General features: G+C 39.3%; 1 protein-coding gene across 2 annotated transcripts in view; it reads right to left on the bottom strand.

The window, feature by feature from the left end:
* stag1.L (stromal antigen 1 L homeolog) overlaps nt 1–23,686 on the bottom strand; it is a 109,982-nt gene extending 86,296 nt beyond the window's left edge. The window contains exon 1 of one of the 2 annotated variants that reach the window (XM_041562318.1): nt 23,529–23,686. The gene's annotated coding sequence lies outside the window, so the exon portion shown is untranslated. 2 annotated transcript variants of the gene reach the window in all.
* Between the last annotated feature and the right edge of the window lie 714 nt (nt 23,687–24,400).

The following is a 24,400-nucleotide window of genomic DNA, read 5'->3' as shown; positions in this document are numbered from 1 at the left end:
GTTTTCGATCAAATTTATAATCGTTCGATCGATCGTATAAATCGTTTTTAAAAAAAAAAAAAAAAAAAACTTTGACTTCTAAAAACGTAGCCAAATATTGGCTATAGGTTCTAGGAAGTCCCCATAGGTTAACATGGCAATTCGGCAGGTTTACGGTGGCGAATTCGAAGACAGTAGTTCGATTTTCGATTGGTCAAAGTTTTTTCGAATCGAATTTTGGCCTATTCGATGGTCGAAGTACACAAAAATGACTTCGAAATTCGAAGTTTTTGAATTTGAAAATTCACTTCGAACTCACTTCAACCCTTAGTAAATGGGCCCCTTAATGTTATCACCAGAAACTCTCCTCCAGTCTTCTAGCGCTACATCAGTCAATATTTGTTCAAGTCCTCTTTCTGTGCTGTGGATACAGCATTTGTGTATTAATTGCTTGCTCTCAAATATGTGAACTCTGGATGGGGGCCAGGAGACACTGCAAAGATAGACATCCTTGAATAAAGACAGTGTGCGTGTGTAAACAAAAGTCTGAATCTGCTGCGATGGAAAGGAAAAACACAGAAGGCAAAGTGTTTTGGATTATAAAAAAATGAATTGTTTCATTGAGAAATGTGATTATTTTATAGGGTTCTAAACGGTTAGGGCAATGGAAGATGAGGAGATTAGTCACATGCAATAAATCTCCTCTTCTTTGGGCAACTAATCTCCTCCAAGTGATATCCCACTGACAATGTAAATTGCAGGTGGAAAAAATATGCAGCGTTCGATTTTTCCCAAGTCGTTGCAAGGAAACCTCAGGAGACTTTGGAAAAACAAAGCACCACATATGTTCTCCCACTAGTGATTCCTATTTACATTTTGGCCAGTGGGAAAGCATTTGGAGATGAGTTGCCTGTGGGTGACTAATGTCCACGGGCATTGCCCTTAGACAAGAATGCAATTTTATGAAAAAGTATGGAATCTATTATCTAGAATGCTCAAGACCTGCGTTTTCATGGAAAAGGGATCTTCCCGTAACTTGGATCACTATACTTTGTCTACTAAAAAATAAACTAAACTGGATTGTTTTGCCACCAGTCTGGACAAGCTACTGTTTAATTATTACAGAGGAAAAGGAATTTTTTTTAAAAAAAAAAATTTAAGATATTAAAATTTTAAATATTCAATTAAAATGGGAGTCAATGGGAGCTAGCCTTCCTGTAATTTGGAGCATTCTGGAAACAGGTTTCCGCATAAGGGATCCCATATCTGTATTGACTGCAGAGGAGCCGCTGAAACCACTGCTGCTGAGTGAAATGCGACAGTTGATAACGCACACCATGAGTGTGGATATACCTGGTAGTATTGCCGATTTCCGTAAATAGCACACTGCACAAAATGTAATTAAAATCAATGCAACAATCTGAATTCTGGACTTATAGCATACCTCCCCAACTGTCATTTTTCACGGGACAGTCCCGATTTTGACAGCTCAATCCACAGTCCCAGATTGTTACGGATAGGTCCTGACTTTCTCTTTGATCTCCTGCACTGAACAGTCAGAAAAAAATACAAAGTTTCTAAAACGTAACTGGATTTTGGCAGAGAGCCCAGAATACGTGGCAGGTGCACCTGGATGCTTTTGTAAATATTTAAGACAAGCAAAGAAACAATTTAAGATAAACAGGAAACTGATTTGCAGCTTAAAGGGCAATTCACTATCATAAGCAAAACTAATAACACATAAAAACCACATGAATATGTTCAAACTTTCAAATCCTGCCAAATTTTGTAAAATGAACATGGTCATTTAGGGGTCTAGCCACAAAATGGTCAAAACATTTTGTTCCTCTTTCTATTTCCAAAATTTTGGGAGGTATGCTATAGACTTATTTCAGTTTGCAACCAAATATAAGTATTGATCTAGCAAGCTGATTGTAGAGGCTAACTGTGATCTTAATACTACTGAAGTGATACCGACAACATTTTCTTTTATATATGAATCTACAATAAAAGTTACCTACAGGTCATGTTGATCATTTTTCGCTGATTGTTCTGCTTTTGTAAGTAACTGTCACTTGAAGTTCTTAAACCTGACTGTTTTGCCAACCTGACTGTCTCTTCTTAAAGGAGCAGTAACATCAAAACATTTTTAAAAAAAATTCAGTAGTATACCACGGAAAAAAAACAAACAAGATTAATTAAACTTTAAAATCGCACAGCTTTTGTTAAGAAATAACTTACCGAAACTCCGCTTGCGCTCCTCTTCAGAAAAGGCGATCCGGCGATCCATCGTGCAGCACTCAATTGCTCCTCCATTCCTTATGGAAGATAACCAGGGGAGGAGAAATTGAGCACCGCACAATGGATCGTTGACGTGTCGCCTTTTCTGAAGGAGCGCAAGTGGAGTTTCAGTAAGTTATTTCTTAATAAAGGCTGTGCAATTTTAACATTTAATTAGTCTTGGTGGGTCTTTTTTCGTGGTATACCAACTTGATGTTACTGGTCCTTTAACCAGTCAGTTAAGAGTTTCTAATGCGAACAGACTACTGCTGCACAAATATGGCAGCCCCCTCATAGAGGAACAGGGTAGTAAGAAAGGTAATGTAAAAGCATCAGGCAAATACTTTTATGGCTAAATAATAAACAGCATTCAGAGACAATGTTATGATGGATAATAAAAAAGGTTATTTTCTGACGTCAGTATCTCTTTACTGCGTATTTTATGGACAAGAGAAAAGTGGAACTTAACCAAACATGACACTGGCAACCATGGTGTGGAGAAACTGCTTTAATGGTAATGTCAAATAGGTGAGTTTGTTGTAGCATGGAAAGTGGGCACTAATCTTCAGCCCACTGCCTGCTAGGGCTGCGGAAATTTCTAGTGCAAGTGCTGCTCACAATTGTGATCCCCACGGGACAGCTACCTGCCCAATCAGGTGACTGCTATACCAGGTATAAGGGGGGAGGTGGTTTGGTGCCCCAGCATCCCAAGATACTAAAATTCACCAATGCGATACTGCACTAACAGTACTGTGTGATCGGTGCCTTTTGCTGTTTGTCATAAAATTACTGGTTTTAGCTCAAAGAACTTCCATCTACCTTGTGAGATATTTTTGGCAATTTATCATGATATTAATAATGCATTTATACTGTACAACTTGCTTAGCTTGGATTTATATACAAGGCCGGTAAAACAAATTGTGCTTGCAGACCTGGCATACTATACACCTTGTTCTTTACTGTATAACAATCTATCTAGATGCTCAAGAGCTGTTTTAAAGGAACAGTTCAGTGTAAAAATAAAAGGGCAAATAGATAGTTTGTGCAAAATAAAAACAAATGTTTCTAATATAGTTAGTTAGCCAAAAATGTAATGTATAAAGGCTGAAGTGACTGGATGTCGAACAGAACAGAACACAACCAAGTGGAAACCAAGAGAGCTGCAAAGCAGCAAGTAGTAGAGTCCTGCTGCAGGTCGGGTACCCGCAAAAACCTGCGGTACCGTGCGGATTGCGAGTAGAAGTTCCGGGTGTGGGTTTAGACGTGGGTCGGCAGTTCTGCGGGTCCGGACCGCAGGTCTTCTCAATACCGATTTTTACTCCTTTTTTCTGATCACGCCTACTTCCGATGATGTCACTTCCGGTTTACAATGAAAGCACTTCCTGATTCTTGATGGTCAGCGGGTCACGGGTCCAGCTTGCGGATAGGGTACTTGCAGGTCGGATAGCGGGCCCAATCGGGTAAGAATGCGGGTAAGAATGCTGGTTGGGGATTGCAGGTTGAGAGTATGGGTTCCAAAAAAAGGACCCGCGAAGGACTCTAGCAAGTAGTGTTCTGGTTATTATGTTACTCACCCAGTCACTCCAGCCTTTATACATTACATTTTTGGCTAACTAACTATATTAGAAACATTTTTTATTTTGCACATACTATCTATTTACCAAGTTTTTATTTTTGTACTGAACAATGCCTTTAAAGTAAGGAAATATGGGGTATTTGCTCAGAGCCCTCAGCATCAGATGGAACCCCCAGAGGGGAAGGTAAAAAAAAAAAAAAAAAAAAAAAAACTACAAAGCACATATTTATGTAACTTTTAAACATTTAGTACATACGTCAGAGTTAAACATTTGGCAGCTGAGCTGAAGAAGGAGGTCAGGGAATTATATTAGCAGTAGTTCAACAGCTAAAGGGCCATCAGTCTGACAAGTAGAAAGATGGAAAGTACCTAGATCTCTTTCTTGCCTTGCATAGCAAAGACAATATGGAAAATATACAAAATATAACCACTTCAAAAACAGTAAAATGGAAATCCAAAAGCAGTAGAAAAAAAAAGGACATGCTTATCTAAAAGGCAGCCCACTGCTTGCCAGCATTCAGGAGGCCTAAACTACAAAGTGTTTCGCACAGTAAATTACAGCAACCACGTACAGGCAGTTTCTTCTCTTGTGCTCATATTACATTATGCCCACAGGAACCAATTTAAGATCTCAGCTGGCAATTGAATAGAATGCTTTGAAAAATAAAATTTTGTGAAATCACAGGAACCACGGAGAAGCTTTTCTTTCAGAACTTAATTAGATGCTTTACATTCTTTTTTCAGCCTATGTTTTCCCAGGTGCACTCTAAGGCTGAAGGCTCACGGTGTAGACTTCCCACCAGCAAATAGTCAGTAGAAGGGCACCTTAAACTGCCACCTCTCACTTACAGAAGGAGTTGCAGGAACTGTTTTTGTCGCTTTTCCACTTTCAGGCAGTTTATACTAAAAACAGGAGGCAACAATGCTTATAAAGTGTCTTGTGTGCTGTCACCTTAAAGAACTGTTCAATGTATTTAGCATTTAAAGGAAAACTATACCCCTCAAACAATGTAGGTCTCTATAAAAAGATATTGCATAAAACAGCTCATATGTAAATCCCTGCTTCATGTAAATAAACCATTTTCATAATAATATACTTTTCTAGTAGTATGTGCCATTAGGTAATCATAAATAGAAAATTGCTATTTTAAAAAATAAGGACCGCCCCCTGGGATCGTATGATCACGGCGCACACAAACAAAACATACTTGTTAGGTCACATGAGCCAATTAACAGGCAGAGTTCTGTCTTTTGCTTCAACACTTCTTCCTGTTACAGTTAGAGCAAATTGGGGTGGGAAGGGGAAAAATGTTTTACTTCCTTGTTTTGTGACAAAAAAAATCAGGCAATTTCCCTCCCTGTCCCTAATTTGCATATGCATTCTGCTTTTCATTGTGGGGGTGCACAGATTCTCTGTAAAACAGAGGGACTTCAAAGTCCCAGAATCCTTCACTTCAGACTAAAATAAGGTAAGGGAGAAACATCACTATACAACAGTACCATTTACTAGAGCCATAATATGTATCACTTACTAAATTACATTTTTTTTTACCACAAATCTACACCTGTAAATCAGGTTTAACATGTGTAATATATGGAGGTTTCATATTAACAGGGACCCTAACTTTTTTCACCTTTATTTATATAGCGCCAACACGTTTACCCAGAACTTTAACACTGACTTTTTCATTAAGTGCTTTATTTTAGTTATGGTTTTCGTTTATTTTAGTTTATGATTTTCACGATTTTTTTTTTTTAAAGGATTTTTCCCCCGAAAACTCAGAATTTTGCCGAAAACTTTGGGGTAAAACCCAGCGCACATCAAAAAATTGGGACTTCTCCCAATGACTTATATGCAACCTCAATAGGTCTGAGATGCCTGATTTTCTGATTCTGACTTTTCCATCCTCTGGGTTTAATAAATTCTTTTAAAAGTCCAAATTTTATATATTAAAAAAAAAAATCATAAATTTTTCGTGATTTTTGCATTCGGAGTTTAGTAAATAACCCCCTAAGATTCATGATACATGGAATATTTTGACTGCTGCATCCTCTAAGTACCCTTTACTTTGTGCTCTCTCAACCTTGCACTGCATATTTAAATCAGGACCACTTATTATAGATTAAAAAAAAATGAAATACAAGCTTTGGTGTCAGAGATTAATATAACACGTATTGTTCATTAAACACAAATATGCTTTCCATTCATTTTCATGTTAATTTTGGTTACTGGTGGTGGCTTTGTGAGGCAGTTACCTTAACAGTTAACAATTAATGAGGTTTAATGACATTGAAAACAACAGCAACCTGTAAATCTTGAAAAATATTGATTGTACAATTATCTTTAAGCCACTGAAAAAGATAGAAAAGATGTGACTTGAATACTAACTACTTTGTATTCTAAATGCTTCTACATTTTATTACATTTAATTTTGGACATTGGACATTTAACATTGGGGGGTTATTTATCAAAGGTCGAGCTGTGTTTTCATGAAAAATTTGCATTTGTGAAAATAAATTTTGATATCTATTTTACCCTGGCCCTGGAAATAGCTTGAATCTAAAAATACTCCATCTGGGCACCTCTGTTGTAGGCTGTGTTCAGTACATACATCAACATTTGGGGAGCATGTTCACATTAAGGGGCAGATTTATTAAGGTTCGAATTGGAAATTCGAATTTTAATTTTAGAGTTGGATTTTTGGTAAAAACTCAAATTCGAATTGGGAATAATCCAAATTTGAATTCAAGATTTATCATACCTGGACACTGAGAACAATTCGAATTCGACTATTCGCCACCTAAAAACTTCACGTAGAAGTCAATGGCAGAGGTCCCTTGAACTATTTAAAGATGCAAACAGCCTTCATGATGCTTGAGTTTTTTCAGGTTTCTCTTGAAAACTCAAGTGATTCAAGCCGTTTTCTGACAAACGCTCTATCAACTCGAGTATTGGGGTTGTTAACCCCGAACTCAACAATTCGAGTTTTTCCCATTAGAGTTTTGTCTTAAATTAGAAACCAACAAGTTATAAAAAAGCTAACATAGCTCTAAAATTAAACAACCCCCTTAGCGTTGCACAAGTGTGTTTGTCATCACATATGCCATGTCTGATTTCAGGCATCTTTACCAAGTATTTAGGAAAAAAAAACTCGTATCTAAAACTCTAAGGGCTCTTACAGACGAGCGTTCCGGTTTTCTGCGTTCAGCCGCAGGGGAGCGCAGGAATAGACGCATTACATTTTTTCCAATGGGGCTGTACTCACACAGGCGCGTGTAGGCGCCGAACGCAGGAAAAATGCAGCATGTTGTGTCTCAACCTGCGTTCGACGCCCACACGCAGGTTGAGACGCAACATGCTGCATTTTTCCTGGGTTCGGCGCCTACACCCGCCTGTGTGAGTACAGCCCCATTGGAAAAAATGTAATGCGTCTATTCCTGCGCTCCCCTGCGGCTGAACGCAGAAAACCGGAACGCAGGGGAGCGCAGGTAAAAACGCTCATCTGTAAGAGCCCTTACAGATATTACTGACCCGAAAACTCTAACCAAATTTGACTAAACTTGAATAGAGTTTTCTCTCAGAAAAAAAAACTCGAATCCAGGAAAGCTATTAACATCTTCAAATGGGTCACTGGAATTCTCCTATTTAATTCAACATGAACTCTGCAGGTTTTAGGTGGCGAATAGTTTAATTTGATTTATTCTCAGGGTCCAGGTATGATAAATCTTGAATTCGAATTTGAGTTTTGACCAAAAATCCAACTCGATTTGAACCTTAATAAATCTGCCCCTTAATGTGAACATGCTCCCCAAATGTTGATGTATGTACTGAACACTTGTAGCCCACAGAGGTGCCCATAAAGAAGAGTGTATTCTACCAATACATTTTGAAGTAGTGAATAGCATATCACTGCAGACAAGCACTGGGTATTTCCATTATTGAGATTTGAAATAAATATTTTATTTTTAGTTTAATGTAATGAACGTAGGGTAAAACTTGGCATAGACCCTGATGTGCAAACTGCATTAAGAACAGACACAATTGGCAAAGTCTAGTCTCTCAATGCTGGTCTGGAAGAAAGAAATCAAGCCTAGTACTGGAAACTGTATTTTTCTGAACAGGCTGTAGAATACACAAGACATTCTGTTGCTCTGACAAAACATCCTACTACCTTTGTTTACTCTCGTACAGTTTCCTTATGTAATTGCTTGAAAGAGTGAGGAGGCAATTTCTTGTGATTACAAGAGTAAAACAGTTTTACAAAAAGCGATTCAGATTTGTTCCAACACAAACGTTATTTTCAGAAGCTTTGTCACCCATGCTGGAGACGATTTAGCGACAGTGAAAAAAATGCAATGTTCTTACCCTAAAAAAAGCTGTTTTTCCTGACTTTGTATAATTAACTGCCCAAAATATGGAAAGGAACAGCAGGAAGTAGCCACAACTGCAGAGTTCAGGCCCCTCTTCACTTCTTTTTGACCAATGGAAATTGTCCATCATGACCAATACTCAATTTTACCAGGATTGCAGTTTTATTGGTCGAACACCCCCTACACACACAGAAGAAGTGCAGTAACACCAGTACACCACAGAACTGTACACAACTACTATGACTTGTTTTGAGGAGACCAAAGACCTTATTTCTGTGTATATTTAAATCAATTCATTCTACAATTATCTATAACCCACTGAAGCCATGGAAATATCCTCCTCGATTATTCACTACTCTATCACAATCCAAATCAGTGTAATGTTAGAGGGTTTTTCTACTTTGAATAACAACAGTGTTTTATCAAACTTAAATGTCTGCTTAATTTAAAAAATCCAAATATAAAAATAAATGTGCTTGGATAAAATCAATAAAAAAGTAAAATACATTGAATTTGTACTCTATTGTTTTCAGAGGGTCAAAAATCTTGCATTCAAAAAATAAAAAAAAAACATTTGCTATAGACTGCTCCCATTGACTTCTACATAAACACGGCACCCAATCTAGTTTTACAATTTTTTGGTGCTTTATAAATCTCATACATATGAGTTTCTGGAAGCATTATTAGAATTCAGGGGTTTTAGAGGAAATAAAATAGATTCCCGGCCAAAATTCCAAAGTTAACATTGATAAATCAGCCCCTAAAAGTTTCTCCACTTCATAGATTTTATTTTGTGCCACGCTTTATGTAACATGAGTATGTTTTGTTAACACATATGACATCATGTAATATATCCAAGGCCACCATAGCTCACAGGGGTATTTTTAATGCAGAAGGGCTACAATTGGTAGCAATAAGGATTATGTAAAGAAAATTTGAAAACAGTCTAAAGGTCCCCATAGACGCAAAGATTTTTCTTTGGCGAACGACCAATTTTAGCGAAATCTGACCAATTAAATTATCAAATTATCGTGAAGTTAGTGGGATTCGAACGATCGTACATCTTAAGATTTTTTGTCTGACATCTGTCAGAAAATTGATCGGCCAAGTTAGTAAATCTTTATTGGTCCCAGTGCAATCTATCTATGTTTGCAGGGCCAAGCAGGCAGCTACCCTTCCGTTTTGCTGCCAATATTGCCTGAAATGGTCTTTTTAGTTGATGGACACATCGTACATTTAAAAGGTCGTTTTGAGATAATCGTGGTCTTACGATAAAGAAAAGATCTTTACATCTATGGCCAGCTTTTAAGCAAGCAGACAAAGAGTTCAATAAACACAAAGTTTAACAAAAAAAAGAAAAACAATAACTGCTACCCCAAGCATGTTTTATTATAATGAGCTTTTATTTTAATGAGCTTTCAAAAAAAACTTCCAGTTTTGAAACACAGGCATGTCATTTTTAAATTAATCATCAGGTTAAAACGGGGGTGGGGGTGCTACAACCACATGGAAACTTGGCTTGCAGCATAAATGCCACACTTCCAGCTGAATAACTGAAATTCTGACAGGTAAAGAAGGGACAGTTCAAGTAACAATTATCTATAATCAATACGACCTATTAATAACTTTGAATTCACATTAATATACTGAAGAATCGTTTTTTTAGTGTCAGCACCATTTTAAGGTCAAGGTTGAGACAGGCCAAGTAAACCCTAAAAATTAATATGGCTAAAATGCAATATTTTATATACTGAACTTATTGCACGAGGCTAAAGTTTCATCTTGTCAATAGCAGCAATGATCCAGGACTTCAAACTTGTCACAGGGGGTCACCATCTTGGAAAGTGTCTGTGACACTCACATGCTCAGTGGGCTCTGAGCAGCTGTTGAGAAGCTAAGCTTAGGGGTCGTCACTAATTATCCAGCAGAAAATGAGGTTGGTCTGTAATATAAGCTGATGCTACAGGACTGATTATTCAATTCTGACGGTAGTTGCACTGGTTTCTGTGCTGCCATGTAGTAATTATCTGTATTAAATTACTAATCAGCCTTATATTGTGGCATTTCTATTCTATGTGTACTGTATATTGTGAGTGGGTCCCTAAGCTCAGTACTTGACAGCAGCACAGAGCATGTGCAGTAAATCAGCAGAAAAGAAGATGGGGAGCTACTGGGGCATCTTCAGAGGCACCGATTTTTACTGCTAAAGGGCTATGGTTGCCTTGGGCTGGTATAGATGCCCAAAAAAACTGTTAAGACCTAAAAGCAGGTGATTATTGTCCATTTTACATGGATATTGATGGTCCTTCTTAACATCTGTATATTTTTGAACATTATTTGTTTTTGGGATCACACAGCTGTATAATGCAATGTCAACACTAGTAGCTACGTATTAGGGCAATGTTTCACATACTATTTTCTCCTCCAGTACGAAAATGCTATTAAAGAATTTTGTCTGATCCACCCCTGGTCAATAAGCACATACAGGCACGGCATCAGCCTGTCAGTCTTCACACCGGTTGTATTTTGAGCTGAAAGTCTTTCACTGTGACCACTACCCAGCTGGCACTGTTGTGTATTCTATTGGGATGAAACTGCATCAGTAGTTTTCCCTTCTCATGAAATCTTCTGGGAGTTGCAGGACAATTTCTTTCGGAAGTGCCTTAAACTGTCTGTCCTGCCTTTCACGGACTGATTGAGAAACGCCCAACAGCAACTGTGCTGACATATTTGGGTATTTCCCATTCAAGAAATTGGCAACGTTAAAAGGTTCCCCCACCAACATAAAGAATGCACTTTGTAAAAGTTTCCCCATCAGCCTTAAAAATATGCTACAGAAAGGACGTGGAAAGGAAGGGTTTACTGAAAACAAAATGTAAAATAAAGGCATTTTCAAAAACACACTTCTTGTGCTTGCATAATCAAGTGCATTTCCTGGTATGCATTACAAACACAGCAGTCCTGCTTTGCTTTATGGAAGCGATTCTACATATACACTCAGGACCAACCTACTCACAAATCACAAGCAGAACTGATTAATCTTTATATGAACATTTAACACTCGGTTGCCCTAGCAAGGTATTTGATTATTTAGCTTTCAAAATGCAAAAACATATAAAGTCAAAAGCAATTTTAAAAGCTTTGGTAAATAAAAGTCTATTTCAGGAGTTCTCTCTTTTCTGGTAATCAGTTTGTCTAAAGGTGGCCATACACGAGGTCAACACACAAGGGGATCTTAACCCGATATGCCCACTAAAGGCGGGGCGATATCGGGTTAATCGAACAATCGCATTACAACAAAGCAAATGGGCACCGACGGGTCATAGGAGCTCATCAACTAGCCGATGTGGTCCTCAATCAAAGGAAAAATCAAACCTGTCCAATTGATATCTGGACGATTTTTTGGCCTGATATCAATCAGGGGGAACCATTGGAAGCCCCCCACACACAGGCGAATAAGCTGCAGAATCAGTCTAAAGGACCAATATCGGCAGCTTTAATCTGCCCGTGTATGGCCAGCATAAGGAAGGGAAAACAAGTATTTGCCTCTACATCGAGCAACATCTTTCAATTCAGTCTATGGCCAGTTGGTCTGATGTCAATTGAAGCTGACCTCCTAACAGGCCATACATTCCTAAAGGTGGTCATACACGGGCCAATAAAATCTGAGTCGGCAGTTTATGGGCCCGTGCGTGGGGCCCTCCAATGGGCTTTCCCGATCGATATCTGACGATTGGGCAGGGTTAAAAATCCCGTCGGATCATGGCCGCATCAGTTAGTAGATACGGTCCTGCGATCCGACCACCCGTATTGGCACATTATGATCCGATTGTTGGGCCCTAGAGCATGATATTGCCCACCTCAATGTGGGCATATTGGGGAGAAATCCGCTCGTTTGGCGATGTTGCAGCTTTAATCTCTCCGTGTATGGCCATCTTAAGATAGCACACAGTATGGTGTAATAAGGCCTAATCACATGACAGAAATAAGGGGTGTATGGCCAACCTTCAGGTGGCCATAGACGTTACAATTATGATCTTTCCTGGAGAAGATCTTTTCAGGAAAGAACGTTAGTTTCAATACACACATGTAGAGCTCAACCGTCAGATATACAGGTAGAAACAATAGAATTCTACCTGTATTTGTCGATTCAGCACTAACAATGGCCGATTTTTGGATGCCTTCAAAGGTGCCCGATCAAAATTTTCCAGCCAGCCAGATCGACCGATTTCCAAGTCTTCTGCCGATATCAGAGGGCTTGTCTCCCACCATACACACAGCGAATATTGTATGAAAATTTGTTTCCTATGATCAAAATGATATTATCAGTGCATCTATGGCCACCTTTACAAAAACTTGACCAATCACTCATGTGAACTACAAAGTAGGACGAGTGAACACCAATCTGCAAAATACAACAAATTGATACAAGATTGCACAACAAATTGGTATTTGGTATCAGCAGGACCGCACCGCTGTAAAACATCTCAGCATATAATGAGAATAATGCAAAGAACTGTGAGCAGATGCTCAAATTGTGAATACAGCAGATAAAACAATATACAACAATGTCAGCAAAACCCACCAATATAAGCCCAAATATTTTAATTACATAATAAATCTAGCATGAGCAACAAAACAAGTCACTTTACCCATGTAAAAAAAAACAATATAAAAATGGCTATAGAGGCTTTTATTCTTCCAGCTAATGATGTATAGTATTTAGTAGTGAAAAGTAAAGCAACTAGACTTACTAAACATTCATTGACAAATGACAACATGCATTTTACGCAATAAATGTACAGTCCTCAAAAAGGGATGTTGACACTACAGGGTTAAGTGTCAACCACATACACACAAACATCTACTGGAGTGGATTTCGCACATTTGCAGCAACTTTTCAGTTCTACATTGCTGTTGCCTGTTTGGGTGCAGAAACTTTCATAGCGCAGCCAACAACTGAAACTGCAATTCGGACAAAGAAAATTGCAATAGGTAAAAACAGTCGGCCTTTGAATCGTCTAATTGGATTTTATTGCATTCTGCATTGCTCTTGAAAATTGTGTGTGTGCTGTTTTAATTTTAAGCTGGCCATAGAAGCAAGGATAAAGTTGTTTGGGACTGTGTGTGGATCTTCCCGACATTTTTCATATCATGCCCATCAGTCGGTTAGTCGGACAGGTTAGAAGGTTTCTGTCAGCTAATGATATCTCTGCATGTATTGACAATATCATTGGGTGACTGTCACTACTATATGCCAGACATAATTTTTTGTATGATTGCGGTCTGTGAATTAATGGCCAGAAATGGTCAACTAATTTGTTTTTGTTTTTTCATAACTTTATTTAATCTAAATAGTTAGTTGTAGGTCAGGAGATTGCACAGCACCGATTGTGAAGGATATATCTGCACCAGCTTTAGACATGAAATAATTGTAATCCTATCCATACTGAACAGCAAACCGTTTTATAAGAATGATGATCATTTGTTGCTAAAATATATGGTTTCTGGGATTATCTTATTTGCGCCTTTACTCTGCATAAAATGCAGCAAATATATTTGTTTTGTAGTGGATGAATTGATCATTTTGGTATTCATGTGTTTTCATCTTGGTGTGTCTAGATGCCAGATACTTTAGTAATACAGGGCATCAAAACTGTTCAGACGACCTTTGACATTGATATTTATAAGGTTTTATCTTGGTACATAGGAACATGTTGGAAATAAGATGCTGCAGACATTAAGGGTTAGTTCACACAAGGAGATTCGGGGAGATTTTGTCGCCTGGCGACTAATCGTCTCGTCTTCTAGGCAACAATCTCCCCGAACTGCATCCGGTGTCTTCCCATAGGCTATTAAAAAAAACGGCGCTGCGTTTTCCGAAGTCGACCGAAGTTTCCTCCGTGAGGCAACTTTGGGCGACTATGGAAAACGCAGCGCCGCGTGTGCTTTAGCGCAGGCGACTTTTCATTATAGCCTATGGGAAGACACCGGATGCAGTTCGGGGAGATTGTTGTCCAGAAGACAAGGCGATTAGTCGCCAGGCGACAAAACTCCTTGTGTGAACTTACCCTAAACCTTGAGGTGGTGTTTACAGTTTCATAGTTTTACATAAAATACATTTACAGATTTGGGTTTGTTAGAAGGTGTACCCTGGCTATACATGGGCTAATAAAGGCTTCTGACTGGGCAAGTTATCGAGGTACTGGAGACTGCATGCCCAACAGATTTGAGGCTGATGGGCGACAAATATTAGCTGTACTACTGCTTTATGAGTCAATCTTTGGCTCCTGGACAATAATCAGATTTGGATCACCAAGAAGGTGGCCAAATTGGCATGTCAACTTCACCCTACTGTAATATGCATTTCTACCTGTGCATCTATAGTGGTGAAATGCTTGCCTGTATATGTAAACTCTATAAAGCACTACGGGAGACAATGCCTCCCTATAAAAATAAGGTTTGCTCAGGTTGCCAAAGATCTACAGTAAGCTTTAAGGAAAGTCTCAGTGCTACATTAACAAAGTATAATAACAATCAATGTTGTAAAGCATGCTAAAACATGTTTTGCAGTGTGTTGGAGGATTGAATTATCAGTCATCTTTTGACAGTCCTGTTTCAGGCTGCATTTATTGGTCACATTCCTTGCTGAAAAATTCATGGTGATTGACAGTTTGGGAAAGCGATCTTGTTTCAATAAGACTTTTAGCAGGCCAATAAAAAGGAATGATCTATCTTCAGATATATAAAAATGATTAAAAGGAGGGGATCTGACTTCTGTCAGTATTTAAATTTTTGTATAGGAGAAATGAAAGTATCCCCGTCTTTTTGATCAGAAAAAACACACAAAAAGTTATATATTATCACTATGTAATTTGATTTCAATTAAACCATTTAATCTCGTGATTCTATATCTGTTGGTTCCCCCCTTAATAATTAGTCGCACAAAATGCTAGTGCTTAACCTTAATTAAATAGCATTAAATAGAGTAAAACTAAGACACAATTGATTTTTCTTTTAAATATTTTGTATGCTTTGTAATTTCTAACTCATGAACAATTCATTTAACATTAATTGATTGTTGAATTACTAAAAATCAACTAAAACAGCAATAAGGGTGATAAAGTGCCACCAGATTGTGATCAATTTACTTATGAATCAATTAAAGTGCAATTGTTAATATCTCTGATTCCAAGATATGGTAAGAAAAGGAAATTAGTAGATGGGTGGAGAAGTCCCGTATTTTCTAGCCGATTGTTTTGCTAACTGCGGGACCCCACAAAGAAAGAGAAGTCAGTGCTTCTAGAACTGTGGTCTCAGTTCTATTTTTACTAACTGGATTGAGAAGCTATCTTTTCTAAAAAACACACAAGTTCCAGAGCACTTATAGTGAAAACAGTAAAACAAGAATGCAGATAAGGAATCTCCTTAATCTGGGCTAAGAGAAGCTCACCAGATCACTATAAAAAGTTTGTTTAAGAGAACCCCCCAAGGTTTTATCTAAAATGGTATAAACCAGTGAGAAATAGCAAGCCAACGCGCGTTTCGCAAAATTGCTTTTTCAAGGCCTTTCTTTTCTCCTATACAAAAATTTTAGCAGGCCACCAAAGAGATGTCACAAGTAAGAGATAATTTGGACAGCTCCAGATTGATCTATACTGCTTATTTGTGATAATTTACATAATCTAAAGGAGCTATAGTCACACATGGTCATGGGTCCTGTTTACATGAATTCATTTTATGTATGAAGCTTTCATTTATATGACCTAAGGCCATGACAAGCACATTTTTGATGTGACTAATTATTTAGGAGTAATATCCATTTGTATCTATTTTTTATTTTTTGCTTTTTTCATAGCTAGTACCTATGTTTTGTGGCATTAAAGCCAGTGCTTTAATGTCAACTTAAGCTAAAGATGGCAAATGATTTTCAGATGATGACATTTTGGAAGAATTTTGCTGAAATTTGAGTGCAGACGTAGTTTAGTGTTTGGCCAATTATGAGGATTCATCAATTAGCTAAGTAAAAAAAATATGGGTCAGGTGTATGCCTGGTTGCTCACTTACCTAGCAATTAAACAGTACATTAAAGGGGACCCGTCACCCAAAAAAATTATTCATAGTCCTATTTTATCACACCAGTCAAGCAAAATAAACTAAAATTACACTATATAAATTATTTGAATCTCGTTTGCTCCAGTCTGAGAATTCATAATTATAACAAGCAGGCAGGAGCCATTTTGTGGACACTTATTAAGGAAAGCCTTGCGTCATCTCAGAGTCTTGTTTGTGCACCAGAATGAGGGACCTGATGTCCATCCCCATGCCCTGGCTACACAATTAAACTGTGAAGAGAATGGGGGAATGGGGGAATGTGAGGATAGCAGTGACATCTAGGAAGTGCTGAATGGAAAGTGAAAGCAATTGTCTGCCCCACATCTATGCCCAGGGCATAGCGGAGGGGCAGACAATATTTGATTGACAGCTGAGATGTTTAAATGAGCTTACAACAGCTATGAAGGCTTTAATAAAAAAAATAGAAATTGGATTTCATGTTGAAAAGGACTTTGATTATACAGCTTTGTGTGTCTGGGCGACAGGTCCACTTTAAAGGGATACTGTCATGGGAAAAAAAAAAATTTCAAAATGAATCAGTTAATAGTGCTGCTCCAGCAGAATTCTGCACTGAAATCCATTTCTCAAAAGAGCAAACAGATTTTTTTATATTCAATTTTGAAATCTGACATGGGGCTAGACATTTTGTCAATTTCCCAGCTGCCCCTGGTCATGTGACTTGTGCCTGCACTTTAGGAGAGAAATGCTTTCTGGCAGGCTGCTGTTTTTCCTTCTCAATGTAACTGAATGTGTCTCAGTGAGACATGGGTTTTTACTATTGAGTGTTGTTCTTAGATCTACCAGGCAGCTGTTATCTTGTGTTAGGGAGCTGCTATCTGGTTACCTTCCCATTGTTCTTTTGTTTGGCTGCTGGGGGGGGGGGAAAGGGAGGGGGCGAAAACACTCCAACTTGCAGTACAGCAGTAAAGAGTGATTGAAGTTTATCAGAGCACAAGTCACATGACTTGGGGCAGCTGGGAAATTGACAAAATGTCTAGCCCCAAGTCTAAAGTATTAAACAGTTACAAGCTCAAATCTAAACAACATAAAGAACATTGCAAACAATTCAAAATATCTGCATCCTTTACACATTTCCATCAAGTACATTTGAAAAGTAAACTGCCCCTTTAAAGATCTGTATCCTTTTAGAATGACAGGTTACAGGTTTCATAATCATCTGATGACAGTTGCTTATAATAATGTGTCACTAGGGTCCTGGCAGTCAGACAGCAGTTGATCCATTCTATCTATCGTTCTAGCAACATTTAGAGTCTGTTGTGTGAGAGGTCAATGAGTAATTGTTTTGCTTCACGTTTACATTGGCAGAGAAAGGCATACAAATAAGAATTGTTAAAACTAAAGTTTAAGGGAGGACATTTTAGAAATAAAAAAAAATAAAAAAAAAGGTGATGGAGATTTCTACTGTTTCATCCACCTCACAGACATACAAAAGGGCTGTGCAAATTTTTTTTTAAAGAAAATCTGACCAACACACATATCCTAAGAGTTATGAAGTGCAGTTTTTCCACCATGGTGTTCAAAACCACTGCTATTGAAATACCTTTAATCACCAGTCACATTCTGGCACTGAACTAAAAACCTATGCTCCTCTAACTACCCAAACCCAATTTGGAGAGAGGGCACATTAACAGAGGTGTGGAGCTGAACAACACATGGCGTTTTAGGATTCGCATGATTGTTATGGTTTAGTTTTTATTTCTAAATGACACGGTTCACATTACAAATAATGCACTCTACTAAGTAATAGATGTAATATTGGTGTGTAGGCAGCCATCTCAGGTCATTGTGCCTGATCCTGTGCTTTCATAAAGAGCCAGCACTTCATGATGGTACTGGTTTCAGATGAGCTTTTGTTTCTCCTATTCAATGTAACTGGAGGAGTTGCAATGGGACTCAGATTTTTAATATTGACTGCTTTTCTCATATCTACCAGGGAGCTGTTATTTGGTTACCTTCCCGTTATTCTTCTGATGGTCTTCTGTGGGCGGGGGCTGTCACTCCAACTTGTAGTACAGCAGTAAAGAGTGACTGAAGTTTATCAGAGCACATGTCACATGACTGAATGCTGATTGAAACTGACAACATGTCTATCCTCATGTCAGGTTTCAAAATTAAATATAAAAAAAAATATGCCATGTAGTTAATGGCAGATGTCTCTTCAACCATTTAAATATGTTTGTAGCCTTCACGATGTTTGGGTTTTTTCCAGTGGTTTGCGCTTGAAAACACAATAAATTAGAGCGATTCTGTTTTTTTGTTTTTTTTGCTGAAAACTCCATAAATTTAAGTATTCATGGTTTTACCCCCGAATGCACGGATGAGTTTTTTTACATTGAAGTTTTTCATAAATAAGAAAACATTTGAGTTGTGAGTTTATTCAAAGTATAAAAAACCGCAAACTCAACCTTTGATAAATAACCCCCTAAATGTCAACTTTAAACTTTATAAATGTCACCAGAAGGTTAATGGAGGCCCATCCCATTTATGGAATACACCCTGTATGTTAATACCTCCTCTAGATACAAATTAGATTAAATAAAGCACTTACTTAAGCTCAAAAGTACCTGTATAAAATTTCCAATTAAGCCTGTATAATTATAAAAATATTAAATCCTGGAGCTACAAGTATAGCTAGGTTTGGCACTTAAACTGCTATTTTAGTTTACTATAATGAAAGTTAAAGATGATGACTGTGTTTTTAATAAATAAAAGTAAAGATATTAACTAGAATATAATAGGTATAGCATATGTAATGGATAACGACAGAGCAATTACATATTATATATTTATATATATATATATTATATATTTATAACCAGTGCAAATATTTTATAATGCTTTTGCAAAGTTACTTAGATACAGAATTGCTTATTGCATTCTTTAATTATGATAAATCTTTTTTTTTTTTTTTGGTGGAGGACCCCAATCACAAACTTTTTTTCTGGCTGCATTTCCATACCGACAGGTTTCAGAATATTAGCCATTAATAGCTTCAGGTACTGAGGCAGCAAGATACTGGAAAATACCCAAAGAAAGATGGTGTGGAAACAATGGGCTGAGGGATGCTCAGTATACAAACATGAACCTGCCAGAAACTTCCCAGGCAACATTTCTGTTGGGACAGAGACTCAAGATGCAGTGGACGTTTGCTAAATTCGACAGCATGGTTAGACAGCTGAAGAATCCCACGTGTAATTATTTCTTACTTTATCCAAGAAAAGGTGCCAGCTTTGGCATGATCTCACAGGAATTATTATTATAGCAGTAAAGATAATCAGGTTTCATGATCCTGTGAATAATTGCACATATACTAAAGGCCAGCCATCAAGGTGTCCAAGTAACCAGCTGGTGGGCTGAACAGATGGATCCTGCACTATATTGTCATTCCTAAATTTTCTGTTCATTTGGGTTGAAAGACCAGAGAGCACATATGTGGCTTCTTTGACTTTCTCATCTGCTGAGGCACCTTGCACCTATAAATAGGGTTGTATTTGTATAAAAATTTTACCAAATATGTATTTGCTTGTAAATTAATAATCCCTTTTAGCTCCTCTGGCTCAACACTGATCAGCTCCAATCTACTCTACTCCCACTAGCCCTCTCCATGCCAACCAAATCCCCCCTGCTCCCTTTATAACTACCCTCGTATGTCACCTCCCTAGGGATGGGCGAAATTAACCAACTTCAATTCGACCAAAATTGGCCGAAATGCATTAAAGTTTATGGGCGACTTTTTTTAAAAAAAAAAAAAAAGGCGCAACATTTTTTTTCTCCAGTTGAAGTCCACTAAAGTCATTTCTGCAACGAAACGGTGAAAGATTTTTCTCATCCCTATTACCTATGTCATCCTCTTTTCAGACTGGTATGTTTTGGACAATGGTTGGAACCTTACCCACTAACAAAGGGCATTGGCAAATTAAAGTTTGTTTGAGCAACTCAGGCATCATAGGGAGTTCTTGCCTATATAATAATATTTCATACCACTTTTGCTGTAACAAGTTCACAGAAGCATATTCAAAAGTGCAAATAAGTCCTTGTTATGCTGTGCATGAAATCAGACTATGTACAGATTTCTAGATGCAAAGCAAATCCAGTATTATCCATCACTTACAATTGGCAACATGAACCATATAATGAATTAGTCAATGGCTAGATTAACCTTCTTGGTATGAGCTGCAACCGCTGAAGCAGTTTGATGAACTAGCTCAAGCAAAGTAGATAAACAACAAATAACAGTTCAAAGGCCTTATTTGCTAACTTTATGTAGAGAAAAAAAAAACATCAATGAGTAACCTGGATTATGCTACACGGATTGAAGATGGTTCCAAAAAATGCAAAAGCATGAAGGCCAATCTTCTCTCCATGTGGCTGCACTAAGGCTAATGCTGTGTCAGTGGCACTACACACAGATGCACACGGGATACACACAGATGCACACGGGATACACACAGATGCACACGGGATACACACAGATGCACACGGGAGCCCACACACTTGTCTCTGTTTGCTTACAAATCGCAGTTGGAGAGAAGGAGCAATATACTGTGTGTGCCTTCAGCCTTACAAGATTTCCATCATAATGTGCCTTCATTCACATGTTCCGAAAAAGAATACGAATTGTTTCAAGTGATGTAATTTACTTACAGCGATTCGAATGTTAGAGAAGAGGATGGCATTTTCGACAGATTTGGTGCATTTTAACTACAGGCGACAAATCCCCCTTAAGGGCAGAGACACAAAGGCAGATTCGGGGAGATTAGTTGCCCAGTGACAAATCCCCTCTTCTTTGGGGGCAACTAATCTCCCTGAACTACCTTCCCACTGGCTAGACTGAATGATGGCACTTGGAGCATCTCACCAGGAGACTTCGGACTACTTTGGAAAACTGTTTCCCCGTGTCTTCCGTCTGCTTCAATGAAAAAAACACCTGCACCAGTGCACTCGCGGCTCTTAGATTTCCAAAGTCGCCCGAAGTTTACTCGTGAGGAAACTTTGGGTGACTTTGGAAATCGGCGCAGGCGTTCTTTCATAGTAGCAGACGGAAAACACGGGGAAGCAGTTCGGGGGGGGGATTAGTCGCCCCCAAAGAAGAGGCGATTGGTCGCCGGACAATCTTCCCGAATCTCCAGGTGTGACCTTACCCTAAGAGTTATACAGCTGAACATTCATACGGAATCCTTATCTTTCAGCATCATAGTATCAATCGGGTTGGTACAAAAGGATGAGGAAAATGATTCTAGTATATGAACTACAGGCACCAGGTAGAAAGAAAAACTTGTGCCAAAAATAAAGTGTTGGCCCCTTCTAAACTGGCACAGCAGACAGGGCAAGAAGAGAAGTAACAGCCCTTCGGATTTTACATTATAAAACATGGGCACAGACACTCTGTAATGAACACGACAAAGGGTTGACAATATAAACCAATATGAATAATGGTTTGGCCACATAGAGAGAACACAAATAGAGGAATTAAGTAACACATGTAACACTGGAAGAGTAAGGGAGCATTACGTTTCATCTGAGAATGTATTAGAAGTGATTATACAGTCAGTTTATTGACCAATGAATGTAGGACTAAAATTAACAGAGAAGGAAGTGCAGAATCCCTTGCACAAGTAACTTCAGCAAAAAACCCATAGAACTGACAATCCATTTGCACAAAGAGAAAGATAAGAACATAGAAAGGCAAAGATGTGGGTATAAAGTAACACAATACATGGCACTGATATAGGTTACGAGGGGGCAGGAGCCTGACCACAAACACACAGCTGACAATCTATTTGCAGAGGGAACGGATAAGCATGTACATGTAATAATGCAGTAATACAATGACTCGGGTATAGAACACCTGCGTCATATATAACTGCCCTGTCAGATAGGATGCACAGTCCCACGGCACAACCCACAGAGCTGACACTCTATGTGCACACACTGAGAGATAAGGACAGATAACAGAGGGATAAAGTGAGGCAGGCACATAACAGTGATAGGGCAGGGGTAACAGGGAGTCCAGTAAATTCAACACAAACCCAAAGAGCTGACACTCAATTAGAACCAGCTCAGGAATAGCGACAGATAGTAAAGGAATAAAGCGAGCCAGGTACATAAAAGTGATAGGGCAGGGGTAACAGGGAGTTCAGCACCAGTAACTTCAGCACAAACCCACAGAGCTGACACTCTATTATCACAGGCTGAGGGATAAGGTGAGGCCGGTACATAAAAGTGAAAGAGCAGGGGGTAACAGGGAGTCCAGCTCCAGTAACTTAGGTACAAACCCACAGAGCTGACACTATATTAGCACAGACTGATTAATAGAGACAGATAGTAGAGGAATAAAGTGAGGCAGGTACATACAAGTGATAGGGCAGGGGTAACAGGGAGTCCAGCGCCAGCAACCTAAGCACAAACCCACAGAGCTGACACTCCATGTGCACACGCTGCGGGATAAGTACAGATAACAGAGGAATAAAGTAAGGCAGGTACATAAAAGTGATAGGGCTGGGGGTGTTGTGATCAAGCACCAGTAACTTCAGCACAAACCCACAGAGCTGACACTCTATTATCACAGGCTGAGGGATAGTGACAAATAATAGAGAAATAAAGTGAGGCAGGTGGATAAAAGTGATAGGGGTAACAGGGAGTCCAGCTCCAGTAACTTCAGCACAAACCCACAGAGCTGACAGTCCATTAGCAGCACAATAATAACGGAAGGGTCACACAGCAAGAAGCCCCAATTGGCAGCAATAAGGTCAGGGCACTTGAGCTCTCCAGGCCGGCACTGTCCCATGTCTCCCCCCCGGGCTTAGGCCGCACCCCCTCCGTACACTCCGCCCGGTGACGCCCGGTGACACCCGGTGGCGGGAAGCCCCAGTCCCCTCCCCCGTCCCCTTGTTCCCGCGCTCTCCGGCCTCCATCTTAATGAAATCTCCTCACCTCCCGTGGACATCCCGGCCCAGCCTCCTCCTCGTGTCCAGCTCCGTCCTGAGGGGTCACAAGAGAATGAAGCGGAGAGCAGTGAGCTGCACAAAGGATCCGGCGACAGAGGGTTAATAGCCAGGCCCCGGGCCGCCACTCAGCCCCACAGACAGGCTCCTTCCTATTTACACTTGCCTTATTATTATAAACTCCGGATTAGCACAGGGGGTGCAAAAAATATAAAATAATAATAAAAAATAATGTGGCTAACCCCGGGCCGCGCCTGGCAGGGAGCAGCAATCCTAAGCCGCCATCTGGCGGTACCTCACACACCGGAATGGCGCCGCAGCTTCTCCGGGGAGCCGGCGCCCTCTGGCGGACAGCTAGCGACACTTCAGGAGGGGGCGGGTCCCAGTGGGTTACTGTGGAAACGGGCGGGAGAGTAGAAGGCGTTGCCAATGGAGGTCACATAAAAAAAAACTAATAATAATGGGCGGGAGGTGGCCAAGCCGAGAAACCATGGCAACAGAGAGAACGCAAAAGACATTACTATGGAAACGAACACGTTTGTCATACATTGGGATTACGTTACATTATTTAAGATATACTAGTCCGCATATGCACAGTGAAAACATGTGAATGTTAGAAATGTGTATATAACAGCGTCTTTTATCGATTTGGAATTGCGCATGCGCACCTTCACGCGTTTGGACTGACTGTGATCTATTGCGCAAGTGCAGCAACTGGAGGATCGTCATCGGTTGTCCTGGCAACGTGTACGTCACTAGTGGGGCGCAAAAAGCAGTTATTTATAGATGCGCAGTGCTGCCACCTACCGGACGCCGAGCTCCTCCAGCGCTGCTGCTGCTGCTGCAAACCTCAGCCTGAGGGAAAAACGATCCCACATATCTTCTCATTTGGGGCTCATTGAGGGAAAACAAACAAACAAGTAGAACCCCCACAACTTCTCTCACCATGGAGCTCCAGAAAAATATAAAAGTCTCCACAGCAGCTTTTTTTTAATTACAAGGATTCCTTAGGGACGTTTAAGTAAACATAAGAAAATAAATGAAACATTATTTTGTACAGCTCTCGAAGTTGAGGGGTTTTACATTTATGGTGGAGTCAATGACTGATGGTGGG

The sequence above is a fragment of the Xenopus laevis genome, chromosome 5L (genome assembly GCF_017654675.1).
Source record: "Xenopus laevis strain J_2021 chromosome 5L, Xenopus_laevis_v10.1, whole genome shotgun sequence".
Lineage (NCBI taxonomy): Eukaryota > Metazoa > Chordata > Amphibia > Anura > Pipidae > Xenopus > Xenopus laevis.
The sequence above is the reverse complement of the archived record's forward strand: the minus strand, read 5'-3'. Positions and strand labels throughout refer to the sequence as shown.